This window comes from Pezoporus wallicus, unplaced genomic scaffold (genome assembly GCF_028554395.1).
Source record: "Pezoporus wallicus isolate ANWC-B61680 ecotype Strahan unplaced genomic scaffold, APGP_CSIRO_Pwel_v1 contig_3181, whole genome shotgun sequence".
NCBI classification, from domain to species: domain Eukaryota; kingdom Metazoa; phylum Chordata; class Aves; order Psittaciformes; family Psittacidae; genus Pezoporus; species Pezoporus wallicus.
The window spans coordinates 3039357-3064411 of NW_026641700.1; the positions used below are offsets into that span (position 1 = coordinate 3039357).

A 25055-nucleotide genomic window follows, 5' to 3' on the forward strand; every position below is an offset into this window, starting at 1 on the left:
TCTACAAGTCATTCAAAAATGCCTCCGGCTGAAGTAGATAATTAATGGCACCAGAGAATCTCATTCTGTAATATCAAAAGATGATTTATTACAGCAGATGTGTGTATTAATCCAGAAAACAATAAATTCTTGTACTGAAGGCACACTGTGTTAGGTAATGTGGTAAAATTATCCTTGATACTATTTAGGTGTTTAACTGAGAAACTTAACCAAAACTTAAAGAAACCACCTTTTGATACAGTTGCTTTTTTTTATATATCTATCTGCATGCACTAAATGCAAGAAAAGAAAATTAATAAGGATGAAACTTCTCCAAATTCTTGTGCATATAGAGAAAGCTAGGTTTAGTCTTTAAAAGACACTCACTGGTAAATATATAGACCAGTTACATTTCTGTTTTCATCAATATGGGAAAATACCATAATATGCCAATTATATTCTGTGGGGTTTTCCCCCAAATATTTAACAATTAATCATTATCAACATTTTCAGTGTGGAAGCAGATGTATTTCTAGATGTCACTATGGTATATTTCAATCCCTGTGAAGAGAAATCGCTGCCATATGATAAGCAGTTTTACATGGCAGTTCTGCAAAGCAATGAAAATTCAGTTTATTTTCCTTTTTTCATCCAAAGTATCTGAAAAAAAAAAAGAAAAAGAAAGAAGAAAAGGGTTTCTAAGTCTATCTCCGGCATAGTTTTTTCTCCAAAATGAAGTTTAGGTCACTGAATATCATGTACCATAGCCTGTGCTTGAGGTTAAAATAGTTTAGACAAAGTTACAAAACTGTCATAAAATCACAGAATTAACCATGTTGGAAAAGACCTTTAAGATCATCAAGCCCAACCATGGCCCCAGGACTGCCAAGACTACCATTAAACCATGTCACTGAAAGCCTCATCCGCACTTTCAGGGATGGTGATTCCACCATTTTCCTGGGGAGTCATGTACTTAGTGTATAAAAACATGACATAGCATCTCACTTTTTTGTGATAGTACCTTTCCCAAAATTCACTGAAGTGGAAATGTTTCCACTGACTGCATGAGTTTTGGAACAGATTGCATATGTCTTCAAGCTGTTTAGGGTACTGCGTAAGGAAAGTTACAGGCATATGATTCTATCTTGAGAAATTAAGAAAATGCCTATTTTAAGAGATTTCCATTTAACATTTTTTGCTGGACAACTGAGGACTTAAACGAGACTAAAAAAAACGCTGAGATAAAGACAGAGTCATCTGCTTACCAGATTGCATATTTTTCTGCTCTATCTTATTATTTTATTCCCCTACATGACACTTTCCTTTATAAATATTTAATGTCTAAACCCATTCAAATGTCAAGGAAGAAAAATGAGGAAAATATTTGACTAATATTTCAATATTACTAATATTTTGCAAGTAATTATTGTAATTGAAGTTATTCAGTAAAGTTTAATTAAGTATAAGTAAATTCTGATATTTGCATTGCAAGGTTTAATTGACTTCTTTGCCTTACTAATAAATACTTCCCTTTTCTCACATAAAGCAAATCAAAAAACTGCTGGAGGTAAAGTGCTGAAGTATAGAGAATTGTCTGAGCTTCATTAAATCAGTTATAGGCTAAGTATTCTGTCCTGTTTAATTTCTTTTGGTTACAACCAGTATTGTAGAGCCCATGTTTTTCAATGATATAAATAAATATATTAATGCTAAAGCAATAAATGCAACACATTAAATTGATGGCAAGTAATCCCTAAAGAAATAGATAATGAAATAACCTTTCACATGTCTTTCTGATTAATAACATATTATATAAAATGAAATTTGTCATTAGAAAATGATATATTTTTCATGTGTTAGGTAAATAGCAAGATTACCATGCAGTAATTCCACATATGGGGAACAATCTGTCATGATTATCATTGTAACTGATGAGTACATATGTTTTCTCTGAACACTTGTACCTAACCCACAGCATTCCAGAGCAATCAGATATTGTGGCAACAAGCCCCCACAAAAAAAGTAGGACTTTGCTTATGCAGGGAAATCAAAACTTAGCTATCATGTGTGATTTTTTTTTTTTCTAGGAGGACAAGGAGCAAAACTTTCAAACTATTTTGAAGATTGATTTGCCACAAGAGAGATTGCAAAATGTAGTTGCCTATGGTAAAAGAGAACTGAATTAGCCGACTCAGTCCTACATTCCTATTTAGGAGAAAACTGATTTAGTTAGAAAAGATTTAAGGGAGCCTCTAAGAGTCAGCTGAAAAGGAATCGAACAAAGCTAACTACAGTTTCATTCATAAGTAGGCAGGAACTAGTACGTTTGGCATATGTTAAGACTTGTATTTCATTTCTTCTCATGAATCAGTAAAGTATGGCTTTATAATTACTTATGCATGAGTTAACAAGCCATGAACCTCCTAAAAAACCTATGTGAAATTAGTCTTTGCTGATGTCGTGGTTTAAGACCAGCTGGTAACTCAGCACCATGCAGCCACTTGTTCACCCCTCTTTCTCCCCTCTGGGTGTATGGGGAGGAGAATCAAAAGAATAGAAACCCCACAGGTTGAGATAAGAACAGTTTAATAACTAAAGTATAATATAACAAAACCAACAACAGCAACAACAAAACAATAATAATAACAATAACAACAATAATAATAGTAATAGAAATATCGAGGGGAGAGAATATAACACTAGAAGGTGAAAGGAAAAAAAAACCAATAAACACAAGTGATGCACAATAAACAGAAATGAAACAATGCAATTGCTCTGCCAACCACTGACCAATACCCAGCCCAATCTGAGCAGCAGTTGGCCTCTTCTGTGTAAGTCCCCTCAGTTTATGTACTGGGCATGATGTGCTGTGGTATGGAATACCCTTTTGGTCAGTTTCAGTCAGGTGTCCTGTCTCTGCTTCCTCCCGGCTTCTCATGCCCCTCCTCACTGGCAGAGCGTGAGAGACTGAAAAGTGCTTGGTCAGAGTAAGCTCTACTGTGCAACAACTAAAACATAGGTGTTATCAGTGTTGTTTTCAGACTGAAGTTGAAAATACAGCTCCGCATAAGCTACTAGGAAGGAGAAAAATAACTGTTACAGCTGAAACCAGGACTGCTGACTAGCTCTGCATGATCAGAGGCTATATCTGATGTCTGATCTGTTTTATGTAAAGCTACCTTGAGCATCTCAACTGAACCCACCAATTTGCAAAGATAGATGTGTTTAGCAGAGCTGTGTTTGGACCTAGGCATTTTCCAGCCCATCCCTTCGAGCAGATGTGTCCAAGGCTACTAGAGGGAGAGCTAAAATCAGAAAGCTGCTTATCAAATTAGTTCTTTCCAAGTATTTTTTATCTGACCAAACTAAAAAGAGTATGTTTTCAAGAACAGACTTTGCATTGTTCCTGTTTTCTTTTGTAGGTGATAGTATACACAAGTGACCAATGTCCTTTTTCTAAAGTCTGACCTCTGCATTAGTTTTACAACACTGCTAATATGGAGGAGGAGGATTTCAGATTCCCCATCCATGCCACAAATACATGGACTGGAGTCAAACTGCAAGAAAACGGGCCCTTTTTCAAGGGTCATTATAGTAAATTTTTCTAAGCTCTGCCAGCACTGTTCTGAAACGACAGCAGGACTTCATAATGAAGCACTTCACTACCACCTTAGGCAAACTTAACTGTAATAACAGTCCATACATTTTCACAGAATAAACAAATGCTGTGAATATAAGATTCAGTTGTTGTGTCTAATTTGAAGTCATGTCCAGAAAAAAATTGAATGTGTGATAACATCGGTGTGTTATCGGCATTGTTCTCAGGCTAAAGCCAAAAACACAGCACTGCACCGGCTACTAAGATGGAGAAAAATGACTGCTACAGCTGAACCCAGGACAATGTGCCACTAAATAAAGAACACATCAGACTACCAAAGATTTTTTGCCTCACAAACTTTTGTCTTATATTTTTATCAGCACAGAAGGAAAAGTCCAAGTGGAAAAAATTCCAAGGCTTGTGCCTGTAGCATTTTACTGATTGACATAAAGCTTATACTTGACTAGTAATATTAACGGATCAACATGAGGAGAAAGATTTATTGGAGTCATTTTAATACCAAGATGCTCCTGCAAACACAAAAATAAAGACCTGAAGGGTACCCAGGATCATTTCAATGTCACGTACAAGTTTGGCAGTCCTCTTTACTTTGATTTATCTGCTGTCTTGCTGAGTCTATAGTCTCCAAGACTGGCTCCTTGCTGATTATATAGCATTATGGCTGTGCTGTAAATGGGAGAACTATTTATATAATATCCCATAAACTGTGATTTTATTATTAAATCATTGTTTATATAATACAAATTGTAGCAACAGTTATGAATTACTATTTCCTTTCAACTATATAAAATCTTTAATTTTTATTTTTAAATTACCTTTCTAGAGATTTTGTAACTGCACCAAGTAAACTACAAAAATACTAAACAAAGTAATGGAAATATAAATCTCTGCTGGCAAAACATCATGCAATTTAGGCTATTACTTTCTCTTCCACTAAATGTAACAAAGATTTCACATACCTTTCCTGTGTTTATCTGGACTTGTCTTCAAAAAAACTTATGGCTACAAGGACTCAAAGACCAAGAATTATTTTTGATCACAAATTTCACAAACATCCTATAATTATTTTGTTAGCTGCATGGACACCTGTGAAACCAATCAGAATGGCATTTCTGAAAACTGTTGCCTGTCAGAGATAATGTCTGTCTTGTATAGTTCTGGTATGTTCTAGCTTTGAATATTTTCCTACTATCTGATTTTCACTTCCACTTGAAATATTTGGGGAAGTTATTCTCCTACCGTTGTTCATTGTCTTCTATAAAACTGTGCCTAAGGCCAAAATTAGCATTTTTCAGCTTCCTGCTCTGAACATTTGGTAGCACCTTCACACCGATTTCAGTGTCTCATTATAGAGCCTAGTTTCTCTTCCCTTCTATGCATCAATAAGGAAAAGTAAAACAGTTTTAAAAGCCAAAAAATATGTATTAAACAGCAAGAATGGATGGAAAAAGAGATAGTGTGTGAAAATATACTCAGATCTACTGACACAACATTAACAAATACATTTAATGACTTGTTTCTCGCTCTGATGATCTAAATGAATTTAATCATCACTAAATGGTTTCTCAAAACTTACCTCCACCTTTGTGTATACCCTGACCTCTGCAAGGAAGCTGGATTAGGTTCTCTTACCTAATTTAGCTATCTAAAAAGCATTGAAGCACTAAATGTAGACTAGCTACCTAGGTGCCTTGTGCAGTCAATGGACATAACCACATGCAGAAAGTGATTCATCATGTCCTAAAATATATTGGATGAATGGCCCGTTTCATGTATCTGTCTCTCTCCATGGACAATGGCAACAGCCTAGGTGTCTCAGACCGAATGTCTTACTTTTATACAGCTAAAGTTGGGTGAGATAAGCCCCACTACTGGTGTTTGCATTGGATTTACCATCTTGATTGAGATAGATAGTCTTATTGTTTCTTTGTCTATTCTATATTGCCTGTGGTAACTCTATATAATTTTGTTTATTCTACACATATGGTCTGTTTTGTTTGTTTTTTTTTCTCCTACACATAAATTTTAAGCTCTTTAGAGTAGGAAGACAAACTAGTCCATAGGCTCTATTTCCCACCCACCCCCCAAAAAAAAACAATCCAAAATCAAGAACAAGGAGTAATCCTGGTGCCAAAAATCATTTAACACATATCCTTTAAAAAATCTGTAACTGCTAATTTACTCAGTACAGTTTATGAGATCTGTTCATGAAAAAACCAACCCAAACCACAAATAATTTAAAGACTGATGTTGGAAACGCTTACTGCCGCAGTTAGTGCTACTGAGGGCAATGGAAAGATTTATATAAATAAGAATTTCAATAAGTATTTGGATGAAATCAATGAGAAGGCATACAAAATTAAGAATTACTTACATCAGTATGATCTGCTGAATTGGGCCTTTAATGTGCTAGGGACCAGGTGAGGAAAGCTTGCTGATGACACCAAGCTGTGTGGTTTGGTTGATACGCTGGAGGGAAGGAATGCCATCCAGAGGGACCTCAACACGCTTGTGAGGTGGGCTGATGCCAACCTCATGAAGTTTAACCATGCCAAGTGCAAGGTCCTACACCTGGGTCGGAGCAATCCCAGGCACAGCTACAGGTTGGGCAGAGAAGAGATTCAGAGCAGCCCTGCGGAGAAGGACTTGGGAGTGTTGGCTGATAAGAAAATGAACATGAGCCAGCTTCAGTGTGTGCTTGCAGCCCAGAAAGCCAAACGTATCCTGGGCTGCATCAAAAGGAGCGTGACCAGCAGGTCAAAGGAGCTGATCCTGCCCCTCTACTGTGCTCTCATGAGACCTCACCTGGAGTATTGTGTGCAGTTCTGGTGTCCTCAGCATAAAAAGGACATGGAACTGTTGGAACAAGTCCAGAGAAGGGCCACCAGGATGATCAGGGGACTGGAGCACCTCCCGTATGAAGACAGGCTGAGAAAGTTGGGGCTGTTCAGCCTGGAGAAGAGAAGGCTGCATGGAGACCTCATAGCAGCCTTCCAAGTATCTGAAGGGGGCCTATAGGGATGCTGGGGAGGGACTCTTCATTAGAGACTGCAGTGACAGGACAAGGGGTAACGGATTAAAACTTAAACAGAGGAAGTTTAGATTGGATATAAGGAGGAAATTTTTTCCTGTTAGGGTGGTGAGGCACTGGAATGGGTTGCCCAGGGAGGTTGTGAATGCTCCATCCCTGGTGGTGTTCAAGACAGGTTGGACAAAGCCTTGGGTGAGATGGTTTAGTGTGAGGTGTCCCTGCCCATGGCACGGGGGATGGAACTTGATGATCTTAAGGTCCTTTCCAACCCTAACTATTCTATGATTCTATGATTTACCATCTGGAAATATGGCCTGATAAAGATGTATTAACATTTGCCACCTAATAGTTACAACTCCAGGTTTTGTTACGTGATAGTCCATAATTGAATAAATGCATGGTATTCCTGAAGGACTGTGATGGATATAGAAATACTGCTTTCTTTACTGCTCTTGTAGTGAAATTTTATATGATTGAAGGGTGTATAACTGCAAGCTACATTTATTCCTTTTCCCATTTTTAATTAAAATTTGTGAAGGTGGGAGCCAGAAACAATACTCTGGATAATTAAAGAGGAAATTCTTGGCACCTGATAGGTTTGAGCCTTCAACAGTGAAAAATAAGTGTTCTTTTCAAAATGACTAAGACTATAACAGCTTCTGAATTTGTTGATTTAAACAATGCATAGTGACACTGTCCGCCTACGCTAAACCTACTGGATCCTAACAGTTCCCATTACAGCCTGTAAAATATATCCATTTTGTGCCAGTTCTTAAAAAGATCCTTCTAATAGCATTAGCTTAAGCTTTTCTTTAGTTTTGTCATTATAATTCAGAATTTCATCATTGTAGTTGGTTGTAGAGAGTACTTTGGCCATTAGGAATAAAAAGAGGTTTGTTTCACAGAATTATTTAAAATCATTTAAGATCATTTAGAATCACTTAGGTTGTTTCATATGCTCAAAAGAGAGTTATGCTGGAAGGAGTTTGAAGCAGACTCAGAAAGGGCAGTTCCTTCTGCCACATCACATACGAAGAAATAACCCAGAGAGAACTCCCTTGGTAAGCACAAAAGGCCAGACTTTGTGGAGCATTGAACCACTGCTAGCTCTCAAAAATTCTCAACAGCTGCTGTTCATCCTCAGCATTAAACATGCAGTTGTACATGTTGTTGAACACTGTTCAAGATAGTCCTATAGAGTAACTTCTACCAACTCCAATGGAGTGGCTGCCTGGGCACAAGCTGGTTCATGTTCAGTGGCTGTCAATCAGCACCCCCAGGTCTTTTTCCACCGAGCAGCTTTCCAGCCATTCTTCCCCCAGCCTGGAGCATTGCATGGGGTTGTTGTGGCCCAAGTGCAGGGCCCAGAACTGAGCCTTGTTGAACCTCATCCTATTAGCCACAGCAATTGATTCAGCCTGTCCAGATCTCTCTGCAGAGCCTCCCCATCCTTCAGCAGATCAACTCCCAGTCAGCTTGGTGTCAGCCTCAAATTTACTGAGGATTTACTGATTACTGAATCTCCTCATCCAGATCATCAATGAAGATGTTAAACAACACTGGCCCTAACATCAAGCCATGAGGCACGCCGCTGGTCACCAACTGGATGTGACACCACTCAACATCACTCTTTGGGCTCGGCCATTCACCCAGTTCCCAACTCAGCAAAGAATACACATATCCAGGCCGTGGGCAGTCAGTTTCTCCAGGAGAATGCTGTGGGAGACAGTGTCAAATCCTTTACTGAAGTCCAAATAGAGAATGTCCACAGCCTCTCCCTCATCAACCAGGTGGGTCACCTTGTTGTGGAAGGACATCAGGTTGGTCAAGCAGGACCTGCCCTTCATGAACCCATGCTGACTGGGCCCGATCCCCCTGTTTTCCTGCACTTGCTGTGTGATTTCACTCTCTCCTTTCTTCAGTTCTCGTACTGTTGCCAAGTTAAGTTGTTTGAAATATGTTCCATGGTGCTCAAATATTCCTTGCAGGATTTTCTTATGTAATAATTTGATTGCTTTATATTTACTTTTGCATTTATAAATGATCCATCTATTTTTAATTTAGGTAATGCAGTTCCTTCTGTATGCATAAGTACGTAGATCAGCTGAAATATTAAAATATTCATAAGATTCCCTACTTTTTCTAGGCTGCGAATCAGTCCCTGGTAAAAGGACCTGATCCTGCTTCTGTTTAAATAAAGAATAACTTTAACTCCCCTTGGATAGAGATGATCTCATCATCATACTGAGAAAAGTTTGGTTTACTTTTTCCGTAGCGAACTATGTGTTTTGCGATCCTTCTGTAAGACTGAAGGATTTACCAATATTTAAACTTTATCTAGGCAAAGCTCCCATGAGTAAGTATGATAACAGTATAGGACCTACTATAGATTTAGCTCATACATCAGCTCCCATCAGCATAGGACCTACTAGATCCTTTTAAGAAAGGGATGGAAAAAAACAAACAAATAAAACCCTGATATATTTTGCTTTTCTATTAAAGAAAAGCAACAGTGCTATTCCTCAGTTCCTCATATGCGTACTTAGTACACATGACTTGTCCCTTATGGCAGTAGGATGCGTGCAAAGAGCCCCTAGCTGCTGCCTGTGAGAGTTTGGTTAAGGCTGGCCACAGTTCAGCAGATGGGGAGGCTGTGAAGGGTGGGCCTCTGTGAGCAATCGAAGATGGATTATTGTGTGGGGCAGTATGAAGAAGGCTATAATCCTCTCAGTCTCTCTGACAAACCCACCATGGTCTTGCTTGGCCAATGCAAGCATTGATTTGCACTTTTTCCTGACAACTTTTTACTTCTCCTCTGTCATATTAGGACTTAAGTATAAAAACGGAGTAACTGATACATTCCAAATTCAACGCATGAAACTTCCCTGCCAAGTCCCACAAACAAAATTACAAGGTCTGGTGAAATCTTACACTTAGTAGTTATTAGATCTGTCAAATGAATCATGCTTCTGGGGAATCAGATGTTAGGGTTTAAACATGCATAGTGGTAAATGCAGAAAAATAATATATTAGAATACAAGTTTACTGTTTAATGAATTTGGGCACATGATTTCTTCAATCTGTGCTGTTAACAAGATGTAGGAATAACAAAAATGTAGCATGACACACACAGGAATTATCATAGCCCATGCCAAGCCATTATATGACAATTGCAATTTATAATTAATACTGACCCATCTCTTGGGGAAGGAGGCCCTTTCTGGATGATTTCCAAGTCATTCTTTGTGTCCTTAGGCACAGACTAACTGCAGAATGTCACAAAGACTTCTTGCTTCACAAGCAGGAAGGATAAAACAATGTAAAAAAACATTTTAAGCATTTGATAGCTTGAAGCTTATGACAGATTAATTTTGTAAAATTTGCAAAGGATAAAAGCATGCATTGAAATATTTTCTTGCAGTTCCTTTGATTGCCGAATTCATTCATGTGTTTTCCTTTTATCTGCTTTGATGTCTAAAACATAAATAAATATATTGCTGGGCATATCTAAAATAGTGTAACCAAATTCAAAACATTGTCAGCAATTACCATTGGGTTCCTCCTCATTTGCAAATTCAGTCCTAGCTGAAGAAGACAGAAACAAATCCTATTTGTATTATTCTGTAGAAGACAAAGCCCATTGCAAGAATCCCTTATGCAGCTTATGCATCCTTTATATATTCAAATGGAAATGAGGAACACAGCCTAACTCTAATCCAATTTTGATGCCAGCTCCTGCAAATAACTGGAGAGCCCTTGGTGGTAACTAGTGTCCAGTTCAACAGCCACATGGAATTTAAGCATGTGAGAGACCTTATTTATTATAGTGTATATTGTTTAGAATAGACTGGCCAAACCTACCTTGGAATTATTGAGGGAAGCAGCAAAAATCCATATTCTGATACTTCTGCTAAGTTTCTTTTAGAAATATCTCTTTGGAGCTAATGAGGCTCTTTCTTATGCATTTCTCTGCTGAAAGGTGTATATCCACACTCTATAGACCAGACAGCTCTGTGTTCCAAGGATAAGCATGTAACTACTCACAGTATTGATGCAATGACACTGTACCTGTTTATCTGCTGTAGTGATGGCATGAAGCTACCAAGGGAAGTTTCATCTCTTTCCTATGTTGTCTGCTACAAACAGGAACAGAACTTAGTAGCCCTAACTACCAACAAGCTGCACTGTTCAGCAAGGTTGGGAAGTGAGCCCAGCTTTAGCTGCCTGCTGCTTAAATCAGTACAGGTAAGGCCATCATGTACATCTGTCATTCTGTTCCCATAGAAAAAGTCCCAACCAAACCTCAAACTTTACAAATCTTTTAAAGCAAAAGAAAGAAACCTCAAAAATCCCCACAAAAGAAAAAGTAAAACAATAAAAAACATCCCTAATACATTTAACAGGCAAATGCATCAAAAAGAGCATCACCAGCAGGTGGAGGAAGGTGTTTCTAGCTCTCCACTCTGGTGAGACCCCCACCTGCAGTACTGTGTTCAACTCTGGAGCCCGCAACACAAGAGGGACTTGAACCTGCTTGAGCAAGTCCAAAGGAGGGCTATGAAGATGATCAGAGGGCTGGAGCACCTCTGCTATGAAGACAGGCTGAGAGAGTTGGGCTTGTTCAGCCTGGAGAAGAGAAGGGTTTGGAGAGCCCTTAGAGCAGCTTTCAGCGCATAAAAGGGGCTACAAGAAATCTGGAGAGGGACTTCTTACAACAGCATGTAATGACAGGACAAGGGGGAATGGCTTTAAACTGACAGATGGGAGATGTAGATTAGATATTAAGAAAAAAGTTCTTCCCTGTGAGGGTGCTGAGGCCCTGGCACAGGTTGCCCAGAGAAGCTGTGGCTGCCCCATCCCTGGCAGTGCTCACGGCAAGGTTGGATGGGGCTTGAAGCAACCTGGTCTAGTGGAAGGTGTCCCTGCCCATGGCAGGGGGTGGAACTGGATGAGCTTTAAAGTCCTTTCCAACCCAAATCATTCTATGATACTCTGATAAAGTATTTTTTCCTAGACTCTCAGTATTTCCTAGACTCTCAAACAACAACATCTTTGCAAGAAGGTATGTAACATATTGCTGGGATTTCATCTCTTTAATTATAATCCCATTAAACAACAGAAAGAGACTTGGATTTTGGTTTTATGACTTTTCTATTCAGCTTAACCCTGACTAGTAAATTTCCTTTGCTGCAAAATATTCTCTGATGCTTGCTATTGTAATAATTACCCTTGCTTTTTCTGAGTGTGTTGTGTTTTAAAACCCATTAACAAGAATGACCTTCCTTCTTCATTGTTAAATCCATTAAACCCAAGTGACATAGTCAAAGAAGGAAGAACTCATTTGGAAGAAATTTAAAGTTCTGAAGTTTTAGCTTGCATTTTGTTTGCCTTCCAGCTGATATCCTTCTGGTATCTTCTTATTGGAAAAACAGTGTCAGGAGCCTTGATGATGTAGCTTGTATTTTCATTAATTCATTCTTGCCAGGTAAATTATTGCCAGATCTTCCCAGTCACTGTCTTTATTAACTCGGTCAAATTTCTCCTTTGGGTCATATGTCCAACCCACTGAGCTGCTGGCAGACTGAAGGATCCAGTATCCAGAAGCGTACTGTAGCAGGGGAGATGATGAAATCACAATGTTTGTGGGATCATGCTATTTTAACTGAGAAACAGGTTTATGAAAAACAGTCACTGTGGATGCATTTTCCTCAGAACAGAAAGCACAAAACAACTCAGCTTACTAAAACAATTTGTTTGTGTCTAACTAGTTGCTTTCAAAGTCAGTTTTTCTTTGAACACAAAGCTTCTATTCACAAGAGCAAGCACAGACTGCTCCTTTAGTGAGGATTGGTGCAGTGTCCCTCCCACTCAGTAGGACCCATTGAGATGCTTATCCTCTTATTTATATTTACCACACAGCTAAAAGCTTCCTCCCCATCTAACTCTTCTCCCACCATGTTCTCACAGGTCTGCATAATGAGATTAACAAATAAATCTTCAAAAGCTAAGCAGATCAATAAGACTTTGTACTTCTAAGCTTTTGGTGTTCGTGAAGTAGGTGTATTCGGCATCTTCAACTAGATCCTTTAAAATCAGGAGAAGCTCCTAGTGCTTCAGATGGAGCACTACGTAGCACCTTAAATTACAAAACTATTTTCCAAAAAAAAAAGATGCTAGAAAAATGACAATACCAAGTCATATCGTACTGTTCTGATTTGTTCCAGACAAAACATATCAAATTTACAAGTGGAAAGGAAAGCTATCTCCCTTCTCAGTCCTAATGTATTAACTTGCCAACACTTGGCTCTATCAACTTGCTTAGAAGCTTAATGCCATTTTAGATTCTTTCTCTTGTTTTTCCAGCACATTGTCACCAGCAGGCCTGTTCTGCCACTGGAAGCACTTGGCAATCAGATTGTCTTCAGTAGCTCTGCACGCATACAATGGATTCTGACATTGTACAAGAGAATAACAGAACCCATTTCACTTTGTCTGGTCTGCTTAGCTATGCTGAGCTAGCAGGAGTCAAAAATAAACCCCAAGCCCCCCAGCCAAACAAATCAATATGAACACACATGGATCAAGCCTGCAGCAGTAATGGCCAAACTTCCTATGGGAAGCTGCCCTGCCTCAGAAAGCAACCTGAGGCTATGCCTAAGGCAAGGGCCGTGTCTCCCTTACCCCCTTGCTGCTCCTCAAAGTGTGCTGTTGAATGCCTGGTCCACTCAGCAAGGTTGGATCTGACTTTTTGTGGAGGATTGGCCCACTTTATACATCTATCTTGGCACCCATTCAGCCTCAAGTCTTTCTTCTCTAATTGCCAAAAAGCATGCTAGTAATTCAGATACACTGGTGGGTCTGGGATATGAATAGCTGGCCACTGGGAACAGTATGAGAACTTTATTGTCTTCCATAGCCCATTATAAACCAAGAATGATTCACCACATGTAACTGAGCTGGGTTTGGCTTTTTAATCTGAAGACACCAAGCCTTCCAATTTATTTCAATTACCTTCTTTTCTTTCCATTGCTCTGGGAGAGGAAAAATAAAGCTTCATTCCAGCACATTAAAAAAATCAGGGGTTATCAAGAAGCAGTTCAGGGTATTGTCTGTGGCCTGTCAAACTTATGCAGTCCATAAATGTACAGTCAGCGCATCACTGAAAATGGGTCATTTCTGTACGCCTGTTGGGACAAGGAATTTAGCAGGTTAGTCAGATGGAGAGTTATCCAAGCATGGTTAAAAAAGCAATGCTTTTGTAGACTGATTCAAATGTCAGATTCAAGATTCACAATTCATTCAAGAGCTGACCAGAAAGGGATGGGGAAAGAACATAGCTAGAAATTAAAATGGTGGAAAACAGACGGGATTTTCTCCAACAGCATGACGAAGAACTGACAGTGAGAGTTGACTCTTAGTGGATTCTGCTGTGTTATGCTCTCAAAGCCATTAAAAGAACTGTTGAAAAATTAACCATCATGCAGGAATCCAAGAAATCGCTCAACCATGTGTTTATTTTTCAGTTATGACACAGCTCTATGCATGTAAAAGCAAGAAGTAATCTACCACTTGCTTAAAATAACAGATTCCCCAGGAGCTCTCTCTCTTACAGAGTCTAAAAATAACAATATATGAAAACATATCTAGGCAGTTCTCTAACTGGACTTCTTCTAGTATATTTATGTGCAAGACGTGTCTTACAACTTATCTGCAAAAGTCTTATCTGCAAAAGATACTTATGCTCTTCTTGTAAGTATCAATGCTATGGGCAGGTTTATGGATAATGGTATTGCTGCAGTGGGCACATATAGCAACATGGAAATCAACTGAGCTTTGTTCTTCTGAATTTGTCCTGTTCCAGGAAGGAACCCCCCTGTTTTTCTTCACTTCACCTTCTCATGGTCTCCCACAGCCTTCAGTATCTGTCTGGGTGCCTTTCAGCTCCTTATTCTCTTACCATGTTGGCAGCCAACAATTACTAGCTCTGTTAAGTATGAACCGTCGCTTTTGGTGGAAGGAGGAGCAGCTCTTCCAGTCTGCCATGAAATTACAGTGGAAATCTGCATGGACAAGGTTGGGCATTGCCCACCCTGCCCTGCTTTCCGCCAGTGAGTGTTTCCTCTGTTCCTCCTTATTCTCCTCTGTTCCCAATTCAGCCATATGTTTGTGTTTTATACATGTAAGTGAAGTTAGCAGGAGGCTCACTGCTAACTTCAGTGGGATTGAAATTTAACCCGCTATCTACATCTCTGCTTGTAATATTAAGTGAAAGAACTGGAATTTCAGCAGTGCTTTGCAAACAGAGATGCACACAGTTAAGATCACTTGGGTGAAATTCAAGCCTGTTGCAGTCAATGTGGTAGCTATTTTTTTCACTACGCCTCTGTTTAGCCCACACTTGAGAAGAAAACAGACACAGACACTGAAGTATTATTTATTTAGAATAAACATCAGTTGAAGGAATTGTATGGTGGAAACTACCTAATTGTATCACAACTATAAGTGATGGAGCACAGAAAGAAAATTATTCCTTCAGTCTTTTTCTCTTTTCTCTCCAGCAGCCTTCTCAGTATTACCCTCAATCATTTGGAAATGCATCAGCAGTGTATTATAATACTATTTTGAGTATTTATGGGAAGCATCTGCTGTCAGTACTAACCTTTGTTTATTACTTTGCAAAAACCACAGTAGCATGTCATGCAGATCTAATTTGAGAATTGCATGCTGAAATTATTATGCAATTTCTTTTGTTTCCACCCTGTTCAGATGTTCTGTGACTATTCATGTGTCTTTTGTTTTAAAGTGTTTATAAGACTGTTTACAAGGCTTTGCTGAATTACTGTGCAGCAAGATACTAGATACCAGAACTTGGTAGGTTTGAACTTCAGAAAATTCAAATGGTTTCAGGGGTCTTTGCTGTGCAGATAATGCAGTGCATTCAGTTGCTCTTTAAATCCACTGACTTATTTTCTTATTAGATTTTAGCACTACACTGAAGTTGCACCTAGATTTATTAAATGGGTGGTGTACATTGGGATCTGTATGTTGCTTTTAAATGGCTTCCCTTTCTCAGGGAAAACAAAAAGTAAAGGGAATTAAAAGCCTGTGTAAGAATACAGGGAAGAATGGTGGCAGTCCTAGTAATACTGCTGAAGTCCCTTGGTGATCAGTCTCATGCCACTGCCCTTGACTACGCTTCCATTTGACATCACTTCAAGAGAACCACTGGTATCTCCTCCTGTAAGCTGAGCTAGTGGTGATACAGTTTTGCAGACCTAGTTTCAAGGGAAATTTTCCAGTACGCACAGGGGAGGATGCTGGACAGTATTGCAGAGACCTAAAATTCTGCCCCATGGTAATTGTCATGCAACATCCATTCATTTCTATTTCTAGGAGGTTGAAGTATTAACTCCCTCTCATTATAGAGGTGCACCTGTGAACTGTGTAAGCTACTTTGGGAAGCAGATTGAACACAGTTTCTTTTTGTGAAAAATGAAAATATACATGTGTATATAGATTTAGTTTATTTTAGGGGTGTTTATGCACCTTTTTTATTTTTAAGGAATATAAATATACCCATGCATATAAAGGCTTAATTCTAAAAACTCAGCTCTGAGCAAGGAAATAAACTGGTCTAAGAAGCCAAACAGCCCATGCAAGCAAATCTAAGACTCCATTTTTTTGTTGTAAGGCTTCAGGTTGGTGCTTATGATTACACAGAAGTCTAGGCACTGCAGCAGTTCCTATAAGAAGGAGTGGTTTCACCAGTTTTGCAACCTTAATGAAAAGTCTTTCTATTACAGAGATAAGAAAAATACTATTTAAAAAAAAAAAAAAGTGTGTCATGATTCATCTGTGTTTAAGTTACTTTTAAGATTATACAAAATAAGTGCTTTTAGGAACACCAGTCTCTTCTATGTAGCTACTTGTGAGATACCTCATAGTGCTGTGTTTCAGCTTCCCTGAGTAAAAAACACTGGTCTCTATGGAGCCAGCATGAACTGGTCCTATGTGAAAGTACAGCACACCCATGACATGGGGGAAAGAATAACTCTGATTGCAGAGCCTGATGAGTTGTAAAAAATGCAGCAGTTCTGGAAAGCACATCATACGATGAGTTCAGACAGAATTTGTATTTCCCTTCAGATTATATCCTGAATACTGGCAGGATGGTCTAAGAGTGCTATTTATAATAGACAGCAGTTGCAAAAAGTTCTATCTTATTTATAAGAAATGAGAAAAGAAAGCTAAGTTAATAAGATGGTTAGAAAGGTAAGTTGCTAAACTAGCCTTATACCTTTAGACATCAATAGTCAAAAAAAATTATGAATAGGATTGAAACTTCAGTTTAAATGCTGAGTTTGGGATGGCTTATTATGCCTGGGTCATGTCCACCTCCACCCCCTCCCCTCTTCCTTTGCTTCTCTTCATTCAGTTGCTCCCAGGGGAAAACACTAATGGGGGCATAGCTGTAAGTTAGTCAGACAGAATTTCACTCTAGCGTAAGTGCCAGCAGTTCCTCTTTTTCTGTGCTTCACAAAGGGATGATCTTGTCAAGCGGCTTTCCTGTGGAAGAGGAATGAGCTGGCTTTTACTTTCTGAGCTCTGTTAAGTAACTTGGTGTTCTTTTCCCTTGTTTGTTTCTGCAGTGTTCATTTCCTAGAGCTCCTGTGGACCATCCAAGTGCACCTCAAAAGTGAGAACTAAGTGTATATCTGCACAGTGTCTCATGGCATGTTGGCTGCCTGAAATTAAATAAATGAAATAACTGACCCATGGCTCTTAAACCAGTTCAGTCCATTCGTAAGTGTGCCAACGACCATATTATTAATCCTTTTTGAAGAGACAAACTTTAACCCTATTTTGGAGGTCTGGGTTTTTGTGGGTTTCTTTTTTTTAGCAGTAGGTTTTGTTTGTCTGTTTGGGGTTTTTTATCCACATCCCAGATCTTTTTCCCAGTAGACCTCTGATCTTGGCCCAGAAAGGAATCCACAACCCATGAGGTACTAGCTTTACTTGTTAGTCTGGTGCCAGCCTTCCTCTCCCAGAACATAAACAGTTAATGTTTTTCTGGAATAACTGAGGTGATTACATTTAGAGTTTCACAGTCTCCATGACCCTAAGATAATTTGCTGCTGTGGTTTTGCCCCCTTATTAAGTTGCCTTGACATAGGTGTTACTTGGTTCCAGCAGGCATTGGGGAACAGTGAGAATCAGGTGCTCTACAAGGGCAGGGGAGCCCTTCCTTGGCTTTATTCTCATTGCAGCTTTGGTTGAAGAAAAAAGAAAATAAGGCATTTCCCTCCCTACAGCAGAAAACCCAGTGATTTGCATACACCCTGATCTCATCTGAATGTGTTTTTAACATGGATGTTTAAGATATTAATAGACTACTTTTAACTTGGACCTAAATATCCCCACAGTGGTATTGTTACTGTAACAGAACATACTCCTACAGGATCCTCCTTGGTTAGCCTTAAAAATACTTTAAAACAGAAAGGAAGAATGAGGTCTTTGTCTACAGATGCTAAAATCTTCATCTGTGAGAAATTGTTGATGTATTGCCATGGAAACATTTACTAATTGTCCTTGTAGTACTTAAAATAGTGACAGAAAAAGGTAAAATTTGTCAAGAAATGACACTTTGTGAGAGGTGACCTGAACCAGAAGATTCTGAACAGAGACAGTGTGGTAGAGTAAGCCCTTTTCTTCTCCATATTCTCTCTTGCACATTATGATCATCTTGGTGTCTTCGCTAACAAGATTCCGTTACCATTAAATAGGAGCAGCGTCACCATGTCCCTTGATGCTTGTGTACAGTCCATCTTTCAGAGCACAGAGGTTAGTGAACTGAGATTTCAATCAAAAGTCAAGACACCTATCCATTTTCTATCATAGTTTTAAAGATTTCAGTATTCACATTTATCACTTTGCCTTTTTCCGTTTCTTTTTTACTCTCTGTAAAAATGCTGTTTTCCAGTTCTAGGTGTACCCCTTTTAGGCCTGGTGTGATGCAAACCCACTCGTAGCTCTCACCTTGTGAATTTGCAAGGTAATTTAAAAGCTTACAGCAACTCAGTGCAGTGAGTGGAAGAGGTGGGACAAAATAATACACTCATGTAAAACTAGGTTAGTTAAAAGTACATCTTGAGAAACCCCAGTAGTAGGTAGGGGTTTTGTTTGTTTGTGGTTTTGTTTTGTCTTGTTTTTAAATAATCTCAAAGTAATACTGCCAGAATCTTATATTCACATTAGTGCTTCATTAGACAACCCAGGAGGCATCTGTACTCTTCAAAAACCCACATCAGACCTCTCTGTATCTTTAAGGTCTTGGTATTAATCACCATGTAGCAAAGGAATCTATCTGTTCTAGGAAGTATCTTTGTATTGGCATTGATTTTAAAAAGTTTTGAAATGACAGCTTTGACTTTATTCATGGCCAGTTCAGACTGTCAGCTAGCAGTCGAGTAGTTATTGACCTAACGTGCTTGTGTATTACTCAATCTAAACAATTCTTTATTCATTACATGGGTAATTTAACATGGGCAGAAACAGAACCAAACACAAGGAGCCACTGTGCGTGCTTGCTTTCCCTCTCTCCTCTGTTACAGAGGATTCTGTTGTCTAATAGGTCCCTGTGAGAATGAAAAAACGATGCCTTAAGTGAAGTGGGTTTCTTATCCACTAGCAAAACTGTGGACCTTAGAATTAATTTCTGCTGTGAGGCTTTCCTCCTTACTGTTCCTGCAGGGAGTTATAAGAAGAAATATATATATATATATATATATATATATATATATATATATATATATACTTTGCTTAAAATAAGACAGTATGTGGAAGTCTGCCATATGGGCACTCAGAACATTGCCATTTCAATCACTGCATGTCTAGTATTGATTTTAAATCAGTGAAGCCCCTTAACAGAATAGTAACAAAAGACTATCTCAGTGCATTTTGGATCAGAAAGAATAGAATTGCTTTGTATGTTCCTACTAGAAACATCACGAGTCCACATTTGTTTGCTCTCTGAAATCCGTATTTTGAAACGAGACCAGCCATGCTTTCCTATAGGTGCACAGAGAAGATGACTTAAAGGGCTTTGTTATTCCTCTAATACCACTTCTTGCAGATTTCATCTAGTGATCACACTAAGAGAGACAGTTAAGTAGAATGGTGAGAGGGAGAGTCAGCAGACTGGAGACAGCAGGAATGGTCACATCAGAGCTCTGCAGCTGACAGAAAGGAAGAGCCATGTGCAAGCAGAGTGGGGAGCCCTGTGAGGAGCAGGAGCTGTCCAATCATTCCCTTGACTAGGTGCGAACTGCTGCACAGTTGAGAGCGTTTCTCTTTCTTAATTTTTTTCTGCATAATTTGTCTACTAAGCAGTTGCTACTCAAACTTCTCTGAATCGGCATAATCTAAAAACAATTGTCAGAGGATGACTGAACAGCAAAAAATATTGATACAAACCACACACATTTCATGGAAGCGTTAGACAGTCTCTACCCTGATTTATTTTGCTGTACCTTCAAGCAAAGTTTTATGCCAAGGAAAGTAATTAACACTAACACAGCTTTATATCCAGGTGCAGCATGCACAGATAAAGCATGAATGAAATAAGGTAAAATATTCTGCTTGATGACTGACATTGAACAAGGATTCATTGCCAAAGTTTTTAATATGAAGACCCATCAACAACAAATGCCAGTGTAAATGATTAAATGTTTTGAGGTTGCTGCTGATTCATTATGAGAAAAGTTTAGACAGCCAGACTGTTAGACATTAAATGAATCAATAGCAATATGCTCAAATTTTACTTTGCTAGTGACTTAGGTCTTCAGTGTCCACTCAGACATGTTAAGACCGAAAAGGTGAACTAAGCTACTACTGAGCCTGATAGTAAATGCAGGGTTAACAATAATATGTGAAAAATAATTCCAGCAAGAAATCTAAAATTCAAGCATTGCTTTAGAAGGCAAACGAGTGCAAGAGATGAGTCAATCTCAATACCTTGGAAGTAATACGCAAGCCGGGGGGGTGGGGTGTGTGTGTGTGCGTCTAGAAGGGAATAATGTCACAAATTAGCATGGCAGCAACTGCATTTATCTGCTTAAATAAGATTCAGTCTTTGAAAATCTATAATATAAAGAACAAACTGAATATTCAATTCATGTTATTTTCAACCTAACAGATGGATGGGAAAGCTGGAAATCTACCAAAAGTATAGGCAGTCATCTAAGAAGGCTGATAAAACACTCAGGAAAAGTTTAACTTAGAAAAACACTACTTTGTAAAATAAGTGAATCAAGTTTTCCACAATTTAACAGTATCTTATATAGAAAAAAAAAATGTATCTGCGTCTGGGATATGTGTTAGTAATAAAATGAAGAATTTGACCGGTAGAAGTATATTCAGAAGGAGATTTATATGCAAAAAGGGGGAACTAAAAGGCTGATCATTGTCCGCTGATCATTGTGAAGGGCAATGCCGGAGGGACTCCCGGCCATGAGGACGGCGCGGCAGGGAGCTTCCGCCGGCGGGACGCGACCACGGACAGCTCCCGCCCCGACGAGCCGCGCCCGCAGCCCTGGAGCAGCAGCAACAGCAGGAGGAACAGCAGGAGGAACAGCAGCAGGAGCAGGGTGAAGCTCTGGATGGCTGCTTGCAAACTGAGGAACAACTAACATTTCAGAAAACGGGTGTCCGTCTTTTAGAGGGACTTTTACGGCATGCAAGTCCTAAAAATTGAGGACATTTGTGAGTGAGTTTCTAGAACACAGCAAAATAGACGCTGCAGCACGCTGTCTGTATGGAGAGTAAAAACACTATGTTCACTCAAATAAAGGCTGTGTGCATCAAGCAGCTGCTTCATGTGGTTGCGCTGACTGGGAGTTTCCAAGCAGATTAACTCCACTTGAGATTTTAAGAGCAAAGTCTGTGGGAGAAGATAAGTCTTTTTTTTTTTTTTGTAAGAGCATACAGAAATGCCATTCTGGTAATTTATTTGCCACACTTTCAAAGAAATCATCATTATAGAAAGTAGTGTGATGGTAATGAAGCAAAGCTTCAGACCCTTCTCCAGGCATTTCACCTTTTTCATTACACTGGGCCTTGTCTACTTTAACATACTTCCCAGCTCTTCCCAGTTCCAGATGGTTGTGTCTTCCTATCACAAAAAAAAATATAACTGTCAATAGTAAAATCCTGTGAAGATTAGATACATTATTTTGGTGCTGGATGGAACTGTGAAGATTCCATGGAAAACAAAACCCTTAAAATGTACCTCAAGAAAGGTCTTGACACTCTTGTTCCCAGATGGTCACCATACTTCCTTGTGCTCCTGGTTACTTCACCCGTGTAGAGCATTCAACTGACTTTCCTTGCCCTCCTACATTAAGTTGAAGTCTATGTCTTTACTTGCCTTCACCTAGCTCCTTTGTCATTTTTTTTATTGTATCATCATCACCCCCCTCATCTTTTGTCATGTAACAGTGCTGCCTCATCAGATCTTCTGCTGTCTTATTGTTAGGCTTGTCTACAGACCTTCTACTTTGACACAGAGCAACTGGACTTAAGGGGCAAAGGGGGTTCAATCACATCTTACGTATGAGGGTAGATTTAGATTAGATACAAGGAAGAAGTTCTTTATTATGAGGGTGGTGAGGCACTGGAACAGGTTCCCCAGTTCTGGGAAACCGGGTTTCCCAGTTATGGCTGCCCCATCCCCGGCAGTGTTCAAGGCCAGGCTGAATGGGGCTTTGAGCAACCTGGTCTAGTGGAAGGTGTCCTTGCCTGTGGCAGGGGGGGTGGAACTGGATGAGCTTTAAAGTCCCTTCCAACCCAAACCATTCTGTGATTCTACGATTTGTGTTAGCTGAAAAACTGTAAGTTTGTGTAAAACTGAATCAATGTAACTCAGTTTATTACCCCAAGCTATTTTAAAGCATGTACTCTTTTTGTATAGAGTAAGAATGGTCCTCCCTAGTGTTTCCAGAATACACTGAAACTTTTTTAGGCAACTGCTTACTAAAGTGACTTTCTAATTTGATGGATCCACAAGCATGATTATGGGAGACCTTCTGAAATGTGTTACCAGGAGTCAGGGCCAAAGTATTACATGATCTCAAGAAAGCAGCTTGTTTGCCTGCCTGCACTGTCTTCTGGTCAGGCCAATTCATGTTTGTTGAGTTTTGCTTCATTTGTTGAGCTACGTAACTAAACTGATTTAAATATATTATGCATAGCATGTTTAAACTGGATTATGAAGAGTTGTACTTTTTTGTGTAATTTCAGTGAAGACTTGAAGGTATAAGGCTGTGTATGGGAGAAATTAGACTTTCAATCAATTTCAGTGCACTGTACGTAAATAATTATTCATTAGCTGAAGATTTCAGTCAGCTTTGCAGGACTGTAATTCAGTAGCAACATCTTTTACATGTAAACTGAGCCCATGATGCAGAAAGCACCAAGATTACATTTTCAGAGCAGAATCATGTTACAGAAAAACAGTGTACAAGAAATCTAAATGCTAACTGGGATGGAGCTTTAATCCTTTTACTGCCTTTGTGCTGCGCTTCTGCTTCAGCTGTGGTATTATGAGGCTGTCTAGTCAAATTAAATGCATCCCCTAGTAGGAGTTATGTAGGTGCTTATCTTATTTGTACATTTCTAATGCAGGCAGCACCGTGACGGCTAAACTCTGCTTTGTCTTTGTGTGTTTTTCTTTCCTTTTACCTCTTGTAACATGTAAAAAAAAAATGGTAAAGAAGTTGAAAACAGAACTCAAACGTGTAAGCCAAACAGGGATATATTTTAGCTGCTCCATAGATCAGCCTCCACACTCAGCCACTGGTGAACAAAGGTGCGAAGTTAAAAAAAACCAAACAAAACTACGAACAAACTTCTTGGCAGTCTGGAAGAAACACGGTGCTCAGTGTCCACTAGCTGTTTGCAAAACCACCTCCAGTGAGCCTGAGCCGGAGCGGAGCCAGCCCATCTTACACAATCGCGCTGCCCTGCTCAGCCAATGCCGCAGAGCGGGGCTTGGAGCAGAAGCAGCCTCGAGTGCTGCTTTAGCATTTCCTCCATAACCACAGAACTTCCTGCATCACTCCAGCTCTCATTTGACACAATTAGTTTGCCAGCAGTTTGGACGGTGAATTCTTCTTACCCACAGAGAGACGGGGACACTGTGGCTACTGTCCCTGCCAGACCGGCCGAAGCGCCGAGACCGGGGCGAGTGTGGAAGTCTTGGCCTGTGTTTCGTTGCGGGGCTGCATCACCCGACGGGGTGCCCCCCCTGGCAGGCATGTCCCCCTGCACCGCACCCCGGCAGGGCAGCTGCGCGGAGGAGGGGTCCCCGCGCCAAGGGGCCAGCGGCGGCCAGCGGGGATTCCCACGGGCTGGACCGGGCTATGCCGCCGCCGGGAGCCGTGTGGCGCCGCGCCGGGCCGCGCTGCCATGACAGCGCGCAGTGCCGGAGCGGTCACCGCTCGGCGCCACCCGGCCCCGCCGCTCCCCGCGCCCGCCCCGCTCCCGTCCGCCTCCCTCCCTCCCTCCCCGGCGGAGAGGCGGCCGCCCGCCGGGCCCGTCCCCCCGGACCCGCGTCCCGCCGCCGCCCCCCCCCCCCCGGGGTCAACCGGGGACAGCGCCCGCCTCCCACCGCAGGAAGCGCCGCAGCCGCCGCTGGCGCTTCCCGCTCGGCTCTCGCCGGTGGCAGGTGAGACTCCCGCGTCCCTCCTCGCTCCCCCGCCCGGCGCGCTGGCGGGGGGATGCCCCTCGGGCCGCCGGGTGGGGCGGGAAGCCCGAGCGGGGGTTCCGCAGGCGCGGGCCGGGGCTGCTTGGCTGGGCGGCTGCGCAGCGACTGGGGATGGAGCGGCCCGGGCGGGAGCGGCGCCGCTGGCCCGTCACCGCAGCCCGGGGCCCGGCTGCCGCGGAGTCGGGGAGGACTCGGTGCGCTGCCCGCCCGGAGAGCGCTGCGGCTGCGGCCGCCGCTTCCCAGCCGCGCTGGACCTGCGCTTCGGCCCTCGGCTCCCCGCGCCGATTGTGGGAGGACTGGGCTGGAGCTGCCAGGGCAGCCTCAACTCTTGGCTGTCCTCCGGGTTACCAGATAGATTGTACTTGTTACATGGGAAGAAAATAGCCTCCAGGAAGGGCTACGTCGTGTTTACTGCTCCGGCAGACTTCACCTCTTTCCCCACCCACCCCCCAGGAAGGGCTGCTCCCCAGGGCGCTGCGCGCCGCTTTCCTTGCGCGGTGCGTGTGGGAGCGCTGAGCTGAGCTGAGGTGGGAGCATGGGAGATGCCTGGGAAACGCCAGGGAGTTCGGGTCCCAGATGGCAAGGACCGCGCACGGTTATCGATCCAGATAGTATTGTGGCCAGCAGACAAACGGACAAGGTGTAAGGATCTCTCTGTGAATGCA

General features: G+C 41.0%; 1 protein-coding gene across 5 annotated transcripts in view; it reads left to right on the forward strand.

Annotated features, from left to right (window-relative positions):
* Positions 1-24216: 24216 nt before the first annotated feature.
* The window catches only part of THRB (thyroid hormone receptor beta), a 168056-nt gene continuing 167217 nt past the window's right edge, over positions 24217-25055 (forward strand). For 2 of the 5 annotated variants that reach the window (XM_057424848.1, XM_057424856.1), the window contains exon 1: positions 24217-24351. The gene's annotated coding sequence lies outside the window, so the exon portion shown is untranslated. The remainder of the gene's footprint in view (positions 24352-25055) is intronic. The other 3 variants (XM_057424850.1, XM_057424849.1, XM_057424855.1) reach the window with 2 other exon arrangements.